The sequence below is a fragment of the Athene cunicularia genome, assembly GCF_003259725.1.
Source record: "Athene cunicularia isolate RWA chromosome 26 unlocalized genomic scaffold, athCun1 chr26_part1, whole genome shotgun sequence".
In the NCBI taxonomy this organism is placed as follows: domain Eukaryota; kingdom Metazoa; phylum Chordata; class Aves; order Strigiformes; family Strigidae; genus Athene; species Athene cunicularia.
Genome location: NW_020799136.1, coordinates 2,329,658 through 2,335,052, shown reverse-complemented (window position 1 = coordinate 2,335,052; position 5,395 = coordinate 2,329,658).

Here is a 5,395-nt window from a genome sequence, read left to right as displayed (position 1 = left end):
AAAACACTTGAGTAAAATAGGGATATAAAAAGAAAAGGAAACCTTAAAGCCCAGCGAGCTATATTAAGACCCTGCCCTATTAAAAGTGAATAAAGTGATAAAACTGAGGTTTCATTACCACAGTGGCTTCCGCTGTACTGAAGCACCGTGTGCCCGCTTGGTGCGGGCGCAGAGGAGCCTTCCCACGGGCTGCGGCGGGTACAGGGACAGGAAAACGTGGAGCATGGGATGGCCACGCGGCTCAGCTGCCGTGAGGTGGCCAGTCGGTGGCTGGGCTCTGCTGTGGTGTCTCGAGGAGTGGTGGCTGCCTCCTGGAGAGAAGGAGGAGGTCGCAGAGGAACAGTCAGAGGCACCTAATACTGTCCCTCTTTACCCAGTTTTGCGCCCAGGTGCTCTTCTGGCCGACCTGCTGTAGGCCTGGAACCCAAATTCTGAATCCAAATATTCTTTTTTTTCATTTGATATTATTTACCTTGGAGGAAGGCATTCAGCCGTAATTAACACAATGCTTTTGTTCAAGAACTGTGACTCTGGGCGCCCATCCTGATCCAGCTGGGAAGCCAGCCCAGGCCAAGTGGCACCTTGGCTTTGATGGCCACTGGACACCCCTTCCCACTCGCCTGGGCCATGGCTCTGGGGCTCTGGGTTTTGCAGAGTTGTGGAGGGAAACCTGAGACAAAAATGTGACCTCCGCCATTGGTGACTTTTCCCAAACTGTGGCACAGCACCGTCTCGGTGGGTCTCGGCAGGAGCACTGCTGAGGTGGAATGATGTGTTGCTTCATCTTCCACACGTCTGTGCGCGGACAAGGGTCGGGTGCTGCTGGACTTTGTCCGTGACGAGCACGAGCTCCGCAGTGAGGTCTGGGACGCGGGGCTGTGCTCACCCACACCAGCCCCACGTGCTGCCCGGGGAGGGGAGCAAAGACAAGAGCAAAACACTTGTGTTTTACCCTGGCAGGATCAAAACCTGTGCACAGAGAGCCCCTGGTTTCAATTCCAACAGGTGGGGGGAGGAAAAAGCTGGCAACCAGGAGCAGAAAATAGTGTGACCTCCATTTCAGTCACCACTTGTGTGAAGGAGGATACGTGGCTTAAAGGGGGCTCCTAAACACCCCGTTGGTTTAACTTGGTGCTGTTGATGGTTGGAGGTGGAGGCAGAGTTGCTGTGCTGAGGGACTCGCTGGCCAGCAGCAGTGGGAGCACAGAGACCCCCTCCCTGCTCCATCACCATAGCTGGAAAAGCCTGCGAGAATTCTCCAGACAGCAGCCGGACGTTGCTAATGGAATATTTTCTCCTTTAGAAAATGGGGACGTGACAAAAATAAAGATGTTCCTCCTCCAGGATAACTTTATCAAACCTCCCAGTGGAAAGCAGGCAGGCTTCCCAGCCCGCAGACCCTGCCAGCTTTGCTGCCCGTCCCGGGGTGGGCTGTGCTGCGGGAGGGGGGCAGCTCCAGGCAGGGTCCTGTGCCGGCCCTGTGTGTGTCTGGGCACGTGAAACCCCCTGGATGTGGGAAGAAGTGGTGAGGAAAAAAAGGAAAAGTCTGACCTTGAGGGTAAATACTGACAGTCTTTGCTCTAGCTTTAGTCTGTAGCTGGTGTGTGGCTCCCGAAGGGAGCTTGTCTCACCGTGGCTGGGACTTGGGGCAATGGCTGTGCGTGGATCAGCTGCCCGCTGGCATTTGGCCAGTTGCAGCCTGTACGTAGCAGGTCCCGGGCTGCTGTGCCGGGGGGACCAGTCACCCCCGAGGCAGCCGAGTCCCAGACCAACGCCGGGCACATGCCGTAGTGGGGCTGCAAAGGGAGGCTGAGTCCGAGGGGCATTGCCCTCCGGAGCCAACTCCCAGGGTAACTTGAATTTAAACCTAAACTAGGTCAGCTGGTTTTTGGTTCCAAGTTTTATTTGGTTTCAGAGCAGGTGTGGGGTTTTCAGGACATGAATTGGAATTTTCATTAGAAATGCCTGAAATCCTTTTAAAAAAACCCCATGACAACTAGTAAAGACAGTGTTTTAAATCATCTGCATGTGCTGGAATGAGGAGGTGATTTGCTGGTCAGGTTTTGATGACAATGGGAAATGAAAAGATTATCTGGAGGAAACGTTTTATTACTGAAATCAGCAGAGAACTGTCAAAATTACAACACGGGGCAGCATTTCTTACCCCTGACAAACCCTTCCCAAGTTTCTCTCTCCCGTGAGGCTTGAGTGCTCCCCGCTCCAGGTCCTGTACCTCCTTCCAGGTCTTTCCCACAAGCGTTTGCACATGGCTGACAAGACACACACAGGCTGTACCCGGTCTGGTGATGGAGAGCGTCTGGGGCTTCGTCCCAGCTCTGGGAAGGCAGGAACTGGAGGGGACTGGGACTCCGGACTCTGGAGTCTGCTCTCCCTGTGCCAAGATCCTGCTCAGCATCACTAAGCAAATCTCACTCTGCCTTATTTTATTATTATATTTTCCCCTGTGTAATAGCAGCTGCCCGTATAGCAAATGTGCTTTCAGGCATTTATTAATGCTTCAATGAGAAACGCAACAGCAGCATTAAATATTGCTTAATTTTGCTATGCTCAAGCTATAAAATTATACTCAATTAGCATCCTTTTTCCTTAATGGAGGTTTTGCATTTCAAGAGATTGAGTGTGCTTCCATGCTGTGCTCTTCCCCGGATTTCCAGTTACATTTATGTTCCTCTGAACTCCAGAGAAAGAGAAAAACTGATTGAACACTATGGTTCCAGACTGATCAGCACTGGCTGACTGGTATCATGCTTCAACTAAATCCAAAGCCGCTGAATGCGGATGGCGTCCCTGGAAAAGCTCCAAGAGAAGTACTCGTGTGCCTTTAATCTGAACAAAAAGCTAATGTCAGGTCAGAGGAAGTAAAACAAAGCTACTCATGCAGGAGTCACATCCTTTTCAGCTTTGGCCGCTGCCGCCTGGGTGCGTTTGTTACGGAGTTTGCTCTGGGTGCAGCACCCAGCCGGCTGCCCGAGGATGATGAACCCACGGAGCCTTCCTCCACCGAGGCTCATCCCGCTCCGTCCCCGATGTCGGAGCCTAGCAGGGCTGTGGGGAATCTGACCCCACGTGCCGCATGGGGCCCCGGCTGCCTGTCCGGCTCAGGACCCCTGTTATAAAGCAGAGGCCTGGCAGGTATTGGCCGTTGCAGAATACTGCGAGCTTGTGACACCGAGTGACACGTGTCCCCAGCTGGCAGGGCTGTTCTGCACCCTCCCTCCTTTTTAGGGGGAGATCAGCTGGGATGCATTTCTGTTCTCAGTGCTGGACCTCTTTCCACCTGAAAGTTAAAACCAGCCCAGCAGCATCTTTCCCGGTTGCTGCCAGCGCAGAAGGGTTCCGGCAGGAACAGAAGAGCAGCGTTCCAGCAGGAATGTCCCATCACAGGCACAGGGCTGTGTCTGGGATCTCCAGCCCCAAGTCATGCTGCCCCTGAGCTCCCAGCTGATCACAGCTGATATTTTTTTTCTTCCACGCTTTCATTAATTTGCAGGAGATATTCTGTAAATGAGGCTATTCCTTGCCTTGGTTCTTGTTTGAACTTGCAGAGCCCGACGTTCCAGGTGATGGTTTACTTTGCTTTGGCAAGTCACTGAGGGCAGGCTGGAGGAGGAGAGGATGGATCAAGGTATTCTGGATAATTCATCCAGCTTGGCTTTGAGGGAGCATTTTCCACTCTGACCCTTGTTCGTGTGGCAGAACTGCCGCGTCCTGTGCTTTACAGTAATCGGGGCTGCAGCCTCGCCATTTCGGTGCACGTTAATGCTCAGCATTGCTGGCTCTGGCAGGATCCATAGGTGGCATTTAACGTCTTTCCAAGGGCAGGTTCAGCCTCCTGCTTTGCGGGCCAGTGCTTTAGGGTGGGGCTGTAAACCAGGCAGGACGGGCACCCCGCAGCGGCCGTCCAGCCAAGGCTGGCAGGAGTGCCATGTCCAGTGTCACCAGCAGCCTGGCCGAAACCTGAATCGGTGGGACCTTCCTCTCCTTTGCCTTCTCAAGCACAGTCACTCCAGGGGAGGAGGGAGCTGGGGAGTTTGGTGGGTTTCTCCCCGGGCCAGGGTAGGGGGGTAGCACTAACTGGTCAGGCACTGATGGGTTTGACTGGGCAGGGCTCCGCTCACCGCCAGCGCGCAGGAACGGCGGCAGCAGCTGGTGGCTTACCTCTCGCTTTCTCTTTAAAACGTTCCAGTGTTTTTCCCCACTTCCTTTTTGCCGAGATGGGGAGGAGGCATCTTCGGGCAGGAGGAGGAATGTGGCGTTACTGCATTGCTGAGCAGTAACAGGGTAAGGGCAGGCACACCCAGCGCTGCGGGCACACCTCGGTGAGGAGGGAGCTGAGCCAAAGTTTCACATACTGTAGCCTTAGGGACGATTTTTTTTTTTTTTTTCCATCTCCGTGTATACCCTTCCTCTTCGCTCTTGCACGCGCCTGTGTCGCTCAGCATGAGGGCGAGGAGGTTGGCAGCGCGCACAGGACCAAAGATCCGGGGGTCGTATGATGGGGTCTGCTGAGCGCCTCACTGTGATTTTTGGGGCCGTTTCAGTAACGTAAATGGAAAAGGCCTGATGCAAGTTTTTTGGAGGATGAAATACTGTGTCTTAGCTGAAATGCAGCATGTGAGCAGCGCCCGGGAGCCCTGTGTGTGGGGCACAGGGGTGGTGGGGGCCGTGCAAGCTGCTGAGCTGCACTCCCAGCTCACTCAACAGTCCTCAAACAGGTTTGTTAAAAACTTGTTGCTTTGCTGGCACAGTAAATAAAATAAATTTATGATACCGTTTCCATTAATACCCACGTAAAGCAACAGTGACCACTGAAACGCGACAAGTGCAAGAGAGCTCCGAATTGGGTCGGAAGAGGGGGAGAAGGGCTCCTCGTCAGCTGGGCATGCAGCTGGGTACCCTTACAAAATCTGACTCCCTGACTCTTTTCACAGCTGGTGAGTTCACAGGGTTGTGTTTTGTAGATAACTCTCAAGCTCATTTTAGGTGATTTTGTGTCTTGAGGAATTCCAGTACTGCAGACAGGAGAGGGGCTGTGTGACCGAGTCTGCCCGTAAAGTCCAGCTGCCGCGCTCCAGTTCGCCTTCAGGCTGACGTCTGATCTGTGAATACACCGTGCGATTGTAACTGACTGGACACCCCGAATTAGTCTTTAAATGATCAGGCTGAGGTGCTGATAGCGGCGCTGCTGATGGTATAAGCGTGATAAGCAAAGCCTGTCTGAGAGGGTGGATAAACATCCGGGTGTATCGCCCGGTGCCGAGCCGTGCAGCGGCTCCGGGGGGAGCGGGTTTCACGCCGGCTCGGCGATGTCCCGGCGCTGGCCACGCCAGCCCCGGGTGGGTCACTGCAGCCGGGCTTTCGCTTGCCAGCTACC